Source organism: Pleuronectes platessa, chromosome 21 (assembly GCF_947347685.1).
Source record: "Pleuronectes platessa chromosome 21, fPlePla1.1, whole genome shotgun sequence".
NCBI lineage: Eukaryota > Metazoa > Chordata > Actinopteri > Pleuronectiformes > Pleuronectidae > Pleuronectes > Pleuronectes platessa.
Genome location: NC_070646.1, coordinates 6,285,342 through 6,300,538, shown reverse-complemented (window position 1 = coordinate 6,300,538; position 15,197 = coordinate 6,285,342). Strand labels below are relative to the sequence as shown.

The 15,197-nt window shown below is 43.6% G+C and overlaps 1 protein-coding gene across 2 annotated transcripts in view; it reads left to right on the top strand.

The window, feature by feature from the left end:
• The window catches only part of vti1a (vesicle transport through interaction with t-SNAREs 1A), a 107,329-nt gene that overhangs the window by 54,118 nt on the left and 38,014 nt on the right, over positions 1 to 15,197 (top strand). The window lies entirely within an intron of this gene.

The following is a 15,197-nucleotide window of genomic DNA, read 5'->3' as shown; positions in this document are numbered from 1 at the left end:
CTCCTCTTGGAAACTTAACGTGCGGTCTGGAGGTAATCTGACTTGCAAACCGAGGCACGCCTCTGTGCAGGTCGTGCCACTTTTGGATTTTGTAACTCGGCTATACGAGTCTTTTTTGGGACATTGTCAGCTCGACGGTGGTGAAGAAACTCTCAGCAAATGCTTTAAGCAAATTAAGTCGTCCTATTCATTTCTGGATTTGTTTTCAATTTAGCGGTGCAAAACCTCCATAATCAGAATGACCCACTCCTTACCAGTGGCCACTTGATAGCTCCGCGGCTTCGAAGAGAAGGTTTTCTGTCATGAAAAGTCATTGGATATTGTTTTTTCCCCGTTTCAGACATCATTGGTGTAAGCCTAACTCTCAGCAGCACAACCTGGGCTCGGTGCACAGATAACTCTCAGCTGCTTATGTCTCAACATGTCACCGGAGATCTCTGTCTTTCTCTGTCACCTCCTCGTATCCCTGCTTCCCTCTGTTCGCCCCCTTGCTTCCTCCTCTGTAATGAGAGGAATACCGAACGAGCCAACAGAATAGAAACCCAAGCTTTTTCTTAAAAAAAACAAAAAAACACAAAACAATACAAATGCAGGTTTCTCGCTTTTGCTGGCAAGCATGAAAACACAAGCTGCAGCTCGGCAGAAATTATTATTGACTGGATATTTGGAACTAATTAGTTGCTTGTTGGGTCGACGTGTCTCAGAAAAGGGTTTGGTTGAGCAGCAGTTGATCTTTGACCAGTCGTTTATGTTTTGCTGGTGGATTTCGCAGAAAATATCTTTTATTAGCGATTTAGTTGAGGTGTTTATGTAAAAGGTTTGCATGTAGTCTCTCTATTATCCCTGTTGTTTGCTTCCCCCCCCCCCCCCCAGCCCTTGTTTGCACAATTAAGCAAGTGATGGGCCTAATTGCACATCATTCAGTTGTCATCTCCTCTCAGGAGACGGGGCTCACGAGGAAGACGAGTCCGTCAACTCGGCAAGTTTGCTCATTTAAATTCATCATGGGGAGCTAATGCTGTTTCCAGGCCGGCCGTCTCATGTGCTGTCCACGTATCAAAGAGTTGATTTCACTGCTATTTTGAGAGAAAAACAAAAGAGGAGCTTCAGGTCGGGGTCTGATTTGATGAATGTGACATCAGTCTCTATGGGTTAATTTTCCGTTTTCTCTCTTTTTGTTTCGAGCCACCAAACGAAAGGTATCCACACTGATTTGAATCGGTTTCTCACGCGCCGTGTGTACTTCTTATGACACCACACGGATGTTGATTTGTAGCATCGTAAAGGCTGTCAGGTAATTTCAAGCTTATCTATTTTAATTACATTTAGTGACAGTTATGTGTGTATCATATCACATGATGCCCGGTGGAGTTGTGCTCAGCCATGTGTCTATGCTTGTGTTAAGGCTATGCATAACTAAGATGTGTTGTGTGTCACATAATCTGTATCTCCTGTCTGTTCTGGTCGTGTTTAGCCTCGCCTGGCTCTGCCACAGTGTGCCTGCCACTGTGACATGACAGCGGCCACGACGTCACGCTCTGTCTGAGGAACAAAATATTAGTCGAGAGATGTTTCGCTCTCTTTTTCTGTGCAGGCAGGCATGCACACACTTTCCTCTTGTCTGATGGAGTGCATTTGAGTATTCTCTACATAAATATTTGCGCGTCGATGTGTGCATCTTCGCATTTGTGTGTGTGATCCTAATGATGCCTTCCTCCTCAACTCTATTGGGCTGTCAGCATGGTGCTGGCGACTGTCACACACGTCTCCCCCCCACACCCCCGCTCTCCAAATCTTGCTGAGATAGGTCATTTTTCAGTGTCAGGACAGACGATTCGTGTTGGCACCAGATAGAGTCAGGACACGTTGGACTCATTATTCTCTCTTTGCGATGCGTCCGCTTCGTACAGGAATACATGTTGACGTTTACAAAAGGCCTGAGCTGAAAGCCCATCATATTTCTCAGTGCTTTGCTGCTATTAGCCTCATTAAACTGCATTGCTAGTCATCGCAGGTTCAGGGCAAGTGTGAAAAAACTGTCCAGCAATTCGTGAAAAAAATAAAAATAAAAGCCCAAAAACGAATATTAGCAGTAAAGGAGATATAAGGAAAATTTTTGCACAATGTTAAATACATATATTGAAATGGGCGGAGCCCTCTGTCCCTAGTTTGTGTTCATTTTTTTCGGCATTTGTGCGCATTGTGTCTTATTTATTTATTTCAATCACTTTAAGTTTCTTTCTAGCTCCTCCTTGCACGTCTTGGATTCTCTCTTCCTCCGATGCTTTGTGTTTTAAGGTCAGCGCCTGTGTTCCTAACCAAAAGAACCATTACCCTCCCAACCATTTTGTTTTTTTAACATCTCTAAACCTAAGTGCCCTCCTGCTTACTCACCGTTGCCAGCCTCCCCTCACCCTACACCTCCCCCCTCCCACTTGACAGGGTGGGCGACTGTGTGGGTAGACATTTGGCAATGTGGGGTTGGTGGGGGTCAAGGCCTGTGTCCCAGGAGTGTGGTATTTTAATCTGGGCTATTTGTAATGACAGGCCTCCTGTGAGTGCAGAGGAGTGGCAGGTTGAGAGGCTCTGACAGGTTCTAATCGCTGTCAGGAAAAGTAGCTGAAGAATGTGCCAGCTACCCCCCCCCCCCCCCCCTTCCTGTCCTCTCTCGTTGCTGTTGTTCTACGTTGTCTGCCGGCCTCTCTCTGTCTTTCTCCGTGTTCCTTTTGACCTGTATTACTCCAAGTTGAGTGAAGGAGCTTTGTCTTCCGCTATTTTGTTTTCTCTTCCCCTCTGTCTTTATTTTGGCCGGCATCCAGGAGCCACTACCTGCCAGAGTAATCCCTTCCTCCTTCCTCTTCTCCTCCTCCTCCTCCTCCCCGGCCCCGGTCCATGAACTCCACCTCCTTCTTTCTGTGGCTGTGGACAGGAACTTGACATTCCTAAGACATAAAGACTCAACGTCCAATGTCCTATTGTCATTGGCAGTCTGCCCGGTTTAGTGTCTTTGCTGGAGCTAATTGTTTAATGTGAGATGAATGGAAGGAAGAAAGGGTTTTATTAGTGTGAAATTAGCACTTGCCTCGTAACCATACATCAACTTTCATTTTGTTTTCTTTATTCTCCCACAATCTCTGAAGTATTAAAATTGTTATTAAGATAAACTCTCTGGAGACTGTTTTGAAATCATCGTGTTCTCCGATGAATATTAAAGGGAATCGAAAGGGAATGGAACTTTTGATTGTTTTTGACTATTCAAAAATACCTTGCCACAAAATGACAGTATCATTGGACAATAATGTAATATAATTATATGTACTTACAAATAATACACAGATATAGTTAAAGCCAAGCTAAATCTAGAGCTGCATTGAAAAATAATATCAAAACTCTTTTTGTGACTGGTATCAATTCAGAAATTCTGTCTTTGCTCCTGCTGCCTTAACGTTTAACTCATTTCAAGACATCTTTTTGGCTTCAGTTAATGATAATATTCCAGGAGTAGTTGTGTCTAGACCAAGGATGACTCAGGACTGGAGTGGAACCCAAATTCCACATTGTGTATCTAATCAGGGAGGAAATCCAACTTGAAGGAAAATGAGGAAAGAGGAGTACAACTTGATAACTTGATGAGGGTCTGCTCTTTGGGCCACTCTATTCGTCACAGATGCATTTGCCCCAATGGACACCAAGCTGTTCAGCCAGTTGAGGGAAAGTGCGTCAGAATCTGATATTTTTCATTTGAAAAAGAACTCCTTTCCTTACTTGTTTTAACAGTCTGTGCCAATTAATGTACATACTGTGTAGGCTCAAACCACAGTAAAGATATTTTCATTTCCTCACGCAAGTTCTGAGCCATCGGGAAAAAAATTGAAATATAGAACAAAAAATGGCCAGTAGAACTTTTTAGGTTCAACACAAACTTGCTGTTCTGCCTCTTTCCTCCTTTGGCACCAGACAAGGGTGGCTGAGCCTTGCCCAGGTGCCGTCTGTGCCATTGGCGCTAAAGAGAGGAGAAGCTGGCACACTTTGGGCATGGCTGCGGCCCCCTCTTCCTCAAAGGCTTGCCTCGTCTCCCTTCTTTCCCCTCATGGTCCCTGCTGCTCTGTAGCCCAGGGAGCTCATTAGGCCAGACTTCCTCTTCATTTAATCCATTTTTCATAGCCCTAAAAAACAGTCCCTGATCTTAAAAATCCTGGCTAATTTAAGCCTGGATGTTGGGGAGAAGAGTGAAAATATCATGAAGAGGAAAAAAGTGCATGCTTCTTCATATTTCTGATGTCAATATTAAATGTTTTTGTAGAGTAGCGGTATGGCCAGGGTGGGATGATGCAGAACCAGTGCTAATGTGAACTGTTCTTGACCAGAGTTTGAGATCCCAGTAGGCAGCATCCCATTGCATCCACTTCCTTGTCCGTTGTGTGTAGGCCTTGTGGGAGACCAATGTGTTAACTTGGCCTAATGAAAACATTGGTAATAACATGCTCCCTCTCCGTGTTCCTTTAATTATGTATCTCCGACTGGATACCAGAAGGCCCCTGTAGGCTTCCAGCTCCACTTGTTGTGGAAGTGAAGTTTCATTTGTAACTCGGATCCTGTGGTGGGGAGGATCTGTACAAGGAAACGAATGCGTCTTCTCTTTCTTTCTTTTTTTTTCTCCTCTCACGCTTCTTCTCTCTGTGAAATTCCCTTGCTCTCTCTCCGACATCATGTTATTCCTATCAATCCGTTATTGATCAAGAGAAACTTTAGATAAATATAGCTTCTCCTTAGGAAACTCATTGGCCAACTATCAGCATTTCCAGTGTTGTAGGGGATACTACTATACTTGAGATCATTTTCCGTCTGGGCTTCTGTCTTATGTTTTCATACCTTTCACATTATATTCACATAAACACTGCCAAAGTTAACATCCTCAAAAGTTGTCCAAGCCTTCGTCCTTTATCTCGCTCTATGAGGACAAAGCTTTTTTTCCCTTTCCCTCCTCCAGGAAACCATCACAGCATTAATATACCTCCCAGGTATAAAGTGTTGATGAGTGCCTGTCTCCTCAGGCTGACACTTATTTCACTAAAGGTCTCAGAGCAGGGGGAGAGGAACACTGACGGAAGAGAGGGAAAAGGAGCTGCTTGCATACCCAGCCGACGGATGTGGTAGAATTGTTAAGCAGTCTCGGGTGCCCTCTCGTTAGCCTCCGAGATGCCTGGTGACAGAGGTGAGGCAGCGAAAGTTGCGGCGGGTTGATAGGGGGAGGGTCAGCGCCCCTAAGGGTACCATGCCATGGCCGTGCCAGGCCAGGACCCTGTGCCACCGTCTCCGTTTCCTCTTCTGTCAGCACGCCCTCTGCCCCGGGCCACTGCAGAGAGGGCACATGGGGGGCTGTCACACGTCGGCCTCAATTACAATCAGGGAACGGAGCATGCAAAGGCTGCCCACTGTCGCTGCTCGTATTGCAGCGCTAATGGCTGCACTGTATCTGAGCCCATCTCCCATGCAGATGGTGTTTGCTGCAGATGCACCGGCAATTGATTTTCTCTTTCTTCCGCACTGTTCCATCATTAAAAATCCGAAGCATTCTTACATCTTCACCTAAAAATACTAATCCTTTGTTTGGGAAACTACTTTTATGTAGTTTTTCTGGACAAATATATATTAAAAAAAAATCTTCTCATTTGCCACACCAGTTGCGGAGAGGCACAGAGTTGGTGCAAGTGCTTCATGTTCTGTGGCGTTGCTTGATCATGTAGCACCTTGTGTTCAAAGTTTGAACTTGTGTATGGATACTCCGGCAAAATAGATCCACTGAAAGAATTATTATTTTTCTTTTGGTTGCCTGTCTGCTTGGACCTCCTGCTGATGTGCACTGAGGATCCACATGCTTGTGTGAGGAATCAGCATATTAGTATTAGTTTCTCACTATAGGCTGTTGTAGCAATGCCAGGCTGCTGCTGTTCCTGTCAGTCACATCAGGGTGGCATACCATCGTCCTACCCCTGAGGAGAAAATGACACCTGGCCAACAGAATCACTATGTGTAGAGGAAATGCTGCCCCACCTCCTGGTGGCCGACCTGTCTAAGCAACATTCTGGTAAGATTAGCTTTGCCAGATGGCATACATTATTCATGAGGGGGAAATAAAAGGTATCTAAGGTTGTGTTATTACAGATTTGATGACTCTCTCTCTCTTTGTGTCTTTCTTTTTTCTCTGCGGTGAAGCTGGCCTCATCAGCATACTGTAAAACCCGCAGGGAGCCGCACCAATCGCAGAAACTCTCCCCTACCCTATTGTCACCTTCATTGGCAACTTCAAAAACACAAAGAAAGAAATTATTTTGTTCAGCAGCTAATGACAATGTGTATTTCTTAGTTATAGATTAAAAGCGAAGGACTTTCTTTCAAAGGAAAGACGGTCCCAGACAAAAGAGAGCGACAGGCAGAGTGAGGTGAGAAAAAAGGGGGCCAGCTACCGAGTTGACAGTTGAGTTACAATATCATGTCCTTTATGAATAATTAATTTGATGGTGCCCAGGCCCCTTAGAAGGTAGATTAAATTAGTTCTGCCATGTCTGAAAACTTAGACTTGCTTCATTAGTGTGTAAGACGGTGGCAGGTGGGTTGGGTATTCACTTAGGCCTGTTTTAGTTAATGAGGAGGAAAAGGAGATACGCTGTCACCCCAGCAGTGATGCACAGTGTTCTACTACATTTATGTCACTTAATGGAAAAATCCCTTGTGTCGCTCGCGCATTGCGTCATGCAATGTGCAGGACTGAACCTGAGTATTAAATAAACAGCTTCTAGTTATCTTAAGCCTAAAAATCTGTAGTTCAGGTATAGATCTTTCAATGTGAGTGTTTGTCTCCTACAATCATCTCCATCTTTTCTTCGTCATCTCTTTTTTTTATCCTGAGATATTTTTACTCTAGTTTCAAGTCCGTTGGGTGTTGGAAACGTCATCAACATGCATACTCGCTCACTGTGAGTTTTCCAGCTGTACTCTCCCGTGAGCTCTCGTGACATTTTACTCGGGGGTCGGCAGGAAAACCTGCGAAAAAGACCCCGACACAGACTTTTGCGTTCTCACATATAGCCCCTCTAGAATTTTAGGAAGACGTCTGGACTTCGATGCATGTGTATTTAAAGGAGCAATGCAAAGTAAGCAGAAAACAAACCGACAATGTTCACTGTACACAGGAGCTTTGACATGCCCTCGCATGTCGTGCCATGTTGTGCGTATTCATGGTGACAGCTGACAGTAATCTGTCTTCAGCTCCGTGGCCCCGGTCATTGTTTAATGACGCACATGATGTGTCTCTCTTTTGTGAGTCCCCTCTGTGCCTCGTATTCCCCCTATAATAGAAGTATTATTTTCCTTTTACCAGGGCGGGGAAGTGCAATGGTATTACCCCAAAGTTAAACACAAACTTGTGTTTGTGCTGTCAGAGCAGCCACAATGACTGACTGTTCTGTTAACAGGCTGCACTGTTGCTCGCTCAAATGAAATTGTCAGAGCACCTTAGATTCGCCAAAGACAATTTGATGCATCGTCTGCACAGAAGAGGGCAACTGTGCCTGTTGCAGTGAATCGCTCGAGCAATTTGATGCATGCCAGCAATGCAGAAGGGAAATGTTAAAGTTATGCAGAAATACAAGAAAGAAGTATTTTATATTCAGCTCCTCAACATGAGACAAACATAGGATGAATATTTTATATTCATACATACACAGTGAAGTTTAACAAGCCTTTCTTCCTTTAACTTGAAAGGGAAGTTTTTACAATCTCAGTCTTTAATGTGTGGCTGTGGCCATTATTTCAATCAGTTGTGGTTAACAACTTAATGCCTGACATCCGGGGTTATGGAAACAATATGTCCTTTATAGTGTTCAGAGTTTTCTAAACAAATTTTCAGTATAGACCTATTCTCTGAATCGCTTAATTGGACGTGGTAATCCCAGAAAAAAAAAAATCTTCTCCATTTTTACATTGGAAGTGATGGAATGTGCTACCAGTGGTGAACATGGTGGGTCAGATTTGTTTAAAGTTGTAGTTTAAGTTCTAACTGGTACCAAGAAAAGTGAACCGGCCTCCTTGATGTATCCCATCACTCTCCAGCTAGCTTCAGCACCCGGCCCTCTCCCTTTTTTTTTTGCGCTGTGTTTTGGGAGCCCTTCATCAGCTCATGAGTATTAATGAATTCAAAGTTTGAGGAAAATAATCTTTAAGTGTTTCCAACTGTTAGATCCTGTCAGAGCAACCACTTCTAATGGCCTGCGCCTTCCATTCAGGCTAATGTTTGATGTCTCGCTTTCATGCCCTCCTTTTCCTCCATCTCTAAATTGCTGCCGACAGTCCTGTGTCCCCACAGATTGTTTGTTTGTTTTCGACCATGCTTGTTTTACATATCATTGACGTAACGAGGGTTCATTTAGTGAGCTGTTAATGGGGGGGGGAGGAGGAGGAGAGAGTGATCCACTGCTTTCTTGTATTCAAAAAATAGGATGTGATCATGAGTCAGGCAGGCAATCTGTTCCAGCACTGAAGAGACCGAGGCGCGTGGAGGACTTTTGAGAACCTCCAAAGCGATGCCAAATCCTCTCCTGAAGTAGGATGGACTTTTCATGTCCAAAACCCACTTGACAGGTAGCAGCTGGGCAGGAACAGTCGGGCTGCAGGAAGGCGTCATATCCTCGTCGGTTTGAACAGGAGTGGTGATCAAACATTGATCAAGACGGTCTAGGAGCCTCTTTGTTTCTACCTGACGGCGTTTGCATCCGTTCAAACTTTCACTCCCAAACGGAGGGGCCGAGTGGGCGAATCTAACAAAGCCCATTTAGCAAGTTATTTTGTTCGTTTAGCAACGAGAAGCTATTATCAGTGGGTGTTGAAACGTGTTAGACACTCACTCCGAAGCATCCTGAGGAAGAACAGAGGGAGGCTCCCTACTGGCATTGTCAAAACATGCAAATGAGCCGAGTCCGATTTTGACAAACGTTATTAAGATCATCCAAATTCAGAACATGTTAATAAAGAAGACGGCAGGCCTCTCCCAGGTCTTCAAAAATCCTGACGCCTCCTAGCCTTGTGTGTGTGTATGTGTGTGTGGGCACGACTGTGTGTGTCAGCATGTGTACCCCCCCCCCTCTCCCAATCTCCAATTTTTATTGGATAATGAACTGTTGTAAGTGTTAGATCTCCTCTCCGTCTTTCAGCGAGTTTGAGGAGATAGGCAGGGAAGAGCTGCCCGAGGTGTGGTGTTGTACAGATAATTAAAAGGCAAGAAATTTGTGCATTGCTCTTTGATCTGCCTGTCAACTTCCTGATTAGAGACGCGAAGGCTTTTAATCAGCGGTAATGCGATGATTAACGCGCCTAAACTGTTGAAAATGAAACAGGGCGACATCAAGTTTTCTCTCTTTCTTCTTCTTCCCGTCTGCCTCCGCACAGATCTCGCCCCACATCCATTTCTGAAAAACCGGCAAACTTTTCTCCTCCATCAGTTCAACCCCGGGTTTTTGAATATGATGTTTTGTATGATTCTCCTGCATACATGTCTCCCTGATTATGCCATCATTTACTCATATTTACTCAATGTGTTGTGTTGTGCTTCTATTTAATTCTTCAAATAGCTTTGACCTTCAGCTTCGATATTGTCATAAGGTTTTTACAATATTCATATGCTAAGTCGCCATCATTTGTGAGGCTACTCAACTGATAGTAGAATCAAATTATTTAAGTTGCAGAGTAAAACACTTAAACTCTAATTATTTATGCTGCCTGTGGTTGAATAAAGTTTGATGCGCTCCTGTTTTTTAATATTTGTTTCTGTATTTTTTCCCCATTCATGTGCTATTTTTTCTTTCCATTTTTCTTTCAATGTGGCCGACACAATTGTGTGACACAAATGTCAGCGCTATGAATAATGCATTCACAAATTAGTTCATTCAGAGACGAGTTTTAATTCTACACTTCATACATTTTTTACGATTTTGACCAAGTTTAATCAACACATAAAAAAATAATTTCCCCCAGCACTGGGAACGGGGAATTAATGAGTCCGCCGTGTTTGAGCTTCACAATTGACCAGTCAGGAACCATTTGTGTGTCGAGTGACCAGCGGTCTGTAGAAATTCCCTGTTTTTTTAATGAAGACCTCAGAAAGCAATGCTCCTGCCTGCACATTGTTGCATGCGGGGCAATCACAGCAAGCACCCGAGTCCATTAGTTTTCATTTGGCTGGTTCAGTAAGACTGGTTGATTAAGTCCAGGCAATTGGCTTGTAGGAGCGCTCGTTCTCTCCTCACCCCGCCCGCCTCTCAGCCCTCTGCCACCAGCAGGGTTGTTGTTGAGGTTAATTTAATCTGGCTTCTTAGACATTTTAGCCGTAGTTTATTATGGTAGAACTTTGCATATGAATGCTCTCAGACATCTGACAGCATTAGTGCACTCACAGTAAATATTTTGTTTCCATTGTTACTAACCTATGAAAAGCAGTTTAATACATGAGTGGCACCGTGTCTGCAGCCGTGTCCGCAGGGACATGAAGGTATAGGTAATTTCATAAATGTAAAACAAGCTATTCCTCTCTGAGCCTCATCAATTCTCATTGAATGAGGGTGAAGGGGACTTTGCTGTTTAAAAGAAAATGTAAATCTGGTGATCTGAGAATTTGACTTTGAGGCTGAGGTGAAGGGAAAAGAGGAGGGGGGGCTCAAATAGAGGGAAAGTGCAGCTTTCAGTTCTCTGCACGCTGGTTCAGCTTTAAACAAATGGTTCTATTACCAGCTGGTCTCCTACAGGCCTGGTCATTTATACCCATTAAACTTGCGTCTTATCACCCATAAGACGCTCTTGCGTCTCTCCATCCACCAATTGTCTATAATCAGCCACTTAAAACAGCAGCGGAAATTTCTTTTGCGCCTTGCTTCGGTCTGACGGACAGGCAAACGAGCCGGGAGGGGGAGGAATGGGGGAGGAGAGAGGAATATTTTCTGTGGAATGATGAATAGGCCAAGTTGAGTGGCTGACTAACAGAGATCTGTCTTAATCAGAAGTGATTTGTCAGAACAGGAGCTCTGCGGGGTCAGGGCGCAGGCGATGAATAAAACAGAGCCTGGCGGAGTGAAGAAAGGCCCCAGAAATCCACCCTGACTGCCCACCACCACTCATACTCATGTAAGGGGAAGGGCTGATGCATGGGCTAAGTCAGGATGGACTCGGTTGGCCCAGCCTTACCCTGCCCAGTGTGTTGCTTGGTCTGGGCCTTTTAAGAGATTAGACTCCTGCAAGATCAGAGCAGTTCCTCTCCTGAAAGGTTGAAGACGATGCCCTTCTTCTGAAACACTACTAATCATTCGGACTGTTTTAGAAATCCGTCATCGCCCTGTGTGGAGAAATAAGCGTTACTTAACGTGGAATAGAATATGTTGTTATTGCCACGATGTCATAGCATCACAAGTCCCGAGATGCTCGATGCCCCCCCAGTGGCATAGTATCGTACACCTCTTTATCTTGAGCTGTAGCTTAGTGAGAAGGTGTGAGCCTCATGGCCTGTGGGCTCAGCATTACAAATACATCCCAGTGTGGGTACAACATTGATGGAGGTGATGAAAGTGTGTCACCAGGCAGTTGTAGACTAGAGAAGTTGAAAAAAATGAATTTAAAAAAGCTTCTCTGGGAAGTGTACCGAGACGGGACTCTTTATTCACCTGGGAATCACAGGTATATAAGTTACTGAGTGCACAGTATGTACAGTATATATAATTGTACGTGTGTGTGTGTGTGTGTGTGTGTGTGTGTGTGTGTGTGTGTGTGTGTGTGTGTGTGTGTGTGTGTGTGTGTGTGTGTGTGTGTGTGTGTGTGTGTGTGTGTGTGTGTGTGTGTGTGTGTGTGTGTGTGTGTGTGATATATATAAAGAGAGAGGGAGATACATTTATGGTTCAACATTTCTCCGGCTCCTCCTCACCTCCCCCTCGACCCTCCCGTGGGCTTCCATACCCCGTTTGTTGGAGTGTGTGTGGCTTGTGTCCGGATATAAGTGTGTGTGGTAACCTTCAAAAAGTGGTCTCAACTGCTTAATGAAAAGGAGCAGTGCTGAGCCTCACAGCTCACCACTGTCAGGTCTTGTACCCTTTCAGCTCTGGGGACAGAGACCAAAAAAAGAAAAAGAAAAGGCAACACAGAAAGAGAGACAGGGATTCTGAGACACTGTGTAACGGCTCTGAAACAGCTCCTGTAAAATAAATGATGCCTCCAATTAAACGGTGTCTGTGGAGAAAGTTGAAGCCGTCGGGAAGTTTGGCTCCTACCAGAAATGTTTCTGAGCTGTGTGTGTTTTCATGAGTCAAACAGAGTGGACACGGGCACTTAATGATATTTACATATATATACAATTTATAATTGATATGTTGAAAAGACAAAAAGAGAAAACAAGGAGAAAGTTGTTTTGAAAGTGACACGAAACATTAATGTTATTTTCAGTTCATTATTTTTGCGATGTCAGAAAATAGCGAAGACAAACCTGAAATTCTTATAATTGCTTTTCTTATATGTACGACCTATTTTCCAAAACACTATATAACATATACTTAGAAGGGATTTGAATGAATGAAGTTAATTGTGCAGTAAATACAGTATATTTTCTCACTACCGTATCATTATCTACAAGATGGTGATGTGTTGAGCTGAGATAAATGAGATCTGGACTTTGCTTTGCCAATAGCGTGACCGGGGGTTTATAGGAAATAATTCTTATCCTTCTTGTACCTTCAACTTTCCTGTGCTCGTTCTTTTCTCCAGTTGCATCGGAGGAATGAGTTAAATTAAGACTCTGTGGTGCTGGTGTGAGTGTAATGTAATGGAATAATGGGCTTGTTAAATGGACCTTTGGGGATGGAGATCTTTAACAAGTGAGTCAGAACAAGGCCTCTGGGCCAGGGTTATTTAAATTGTTAATAGCTGTTTAAACAGGACGGGAATATTTTACACGCTAACGAGCAACAAGTCGAGGGCTTTAATAGAAAATGATTTCTCCTCTCATGCATTGTTTTCATCAACTGGACATTTTAATAGGCCGTGTTTTTGTCTTAGTAATAAATTCTGTATTTTGTAAAATTCCGTGCAGTTAAAAACAGTAATATGTAACATGTTAATCTTACGAACCAAAAATGCAATGATAGGCCCTTTATTACTAAAAACACCCATATCAACATTAACCTACAATATGACCGTATATACATGTTATTGTATTTTCACAGAGGTTGTCCTCACCCCTTTTTTCGTAATTTGCTGCCAATAAGCTTTCGTCCCCAGTATCTAACAGGTTTTCTTCACACACCGCTGGCCAGCAGGACTTAAACACGATGAATGGAAATGTAGATACATGTCACAGAATGAGTAATGTGAGGGAAAGATGCATGGTAAAGACAATGAACACCATGGTTTCCCTGGGGACTTATGGGTATCCAGTAAATCCCACCGTTTAGGGGGTTTGGTTTCCTCAACGTCACAAGATTTGTTTTCTTTTCCATTACCTTATAATAACTTTTAATGGCTAAAAGCTCGCTCATCCTCTTGCATAATGACAATTCTCCTTCACGCTCTACAACAAGAGCTATTTTCAGGGTTATGCAATGAAGTGTGGACATTTTCCTGAAGTTTTCCCAAATGTCAGAGTCAGCTGCATCAGAATCTTTTCCAGAGCTTCTGCTGCCGGCTTCCAAGTAAAATATCCAGAAGTATTAAGACTAATTTCACATATAAACTGAGGGTTGTATTACTTCTGGTTTTTATCAATCTGTGCTCTACAGTGTCTACAAGAGGCAGAAACCTGAATCCAATGCTTTCCCACTCTTGACCATTGAAAGTAGCTCATTGAAAAAGCTTTTTCATAATTTATCCTCTTTTAAAATAGTTTTTCTTCTTTATCTTAATCTCAACAAGACCACGACTGTCCTGCAGAACACACCTCAGCAGGATGTGTGTAATGATTGCTAAGTGCTAAAAAAATCTTTGGAGGCCTTTTCTCCCACGAGCTCATCCATCTTTTTAGGTTTTGCAAACCTTTCCAATAATGCACTTGCCAAAAAACACTCTGCTGCTGCAGTACTTGTCACACTCATTTATTTAAAAAAAAAGAAGCCACAGCCCTGACAGAGATGGATAGACATGCTTATTTGGCTCTTTAACCGAATACTTCTGCCGCAGATCCCTTCCTGTTTATCCCTTGTTCTTCTCCAATGGGCGACGGGGGAGGGCTTGTATTTTTATGGTTATTAATACCTGCACTCAGCCTTTTAATCTGCCCTATTTGTCACATGTGACTGTCTGACTGCACTGTTTAATCTGGGTATCCTTCAATCTGTCTCGTCCCAGATTAGAAATTAATGAAGGCAGGAAGAGGCACATTTGAGTCAGTTACAGTGTAAAGGGGGGGGGGGGGGGGGGGGGGGTAAAAGCAACGGGATGAATGGGAGACGAATGTCGTTCATTTGACAGTGCTTTCTTTTTCTTTCTTTTTTTTACTCCTACTTTTCCCTGATCCCCTCTCTCTCTCTCCCTCTTTCTCTCTGTCTCTCAATTTCTCTCCCTCTCTCTCTCTCTCTCTTCTCTTGTTTAGCTGCCAGATGTAGCCCATTTTTTTTGCACTGCTCCCCCTAAACAGGCGCTCAGCACGTGGGCCCTTTGGTGTGCGGCACCTGTGTAGTGTAATACAGTCAGCGACTGCGTTGTTTATTCCGGATTTGTTTGGTGTGCCTGAGAGCCCGTCTTTGATCCATGCAAAGATTCTTCAGTCCTTTCCCTTTTTTTCCTGATTCATCCTGTGCCTCCCTCATTTTTAGGCGCTAATGCTGAAGCAGTGTGGTTACATTGACGGCAGCAGTAAGGGGTCTTATTTTTTAGGGGTGGTGGTGGTGGTGGGGGGGCTTATTTTGTTTATGATAGTCTTTTTGTTCCTTTTTCGTCCCCGACCTATGGGACAGGAAAGTGACACTGACCACTGACGAGCTTGTCGGGTGCCTTGTCAGAGATGTTTTGTAACTGTGTGTTAATGTGTTTACGACAACAAGGAATGCCTCAATGAATATTGCATTGGCTGAGTAGACCCCACTGGCAGGGTGCATGCTGGGTTATTGTTGCCCAGAACTTAATGTCTGTTTACTTCAGTTTTTAAGAGGGTTTTAAAAAACATTTCCCACAGC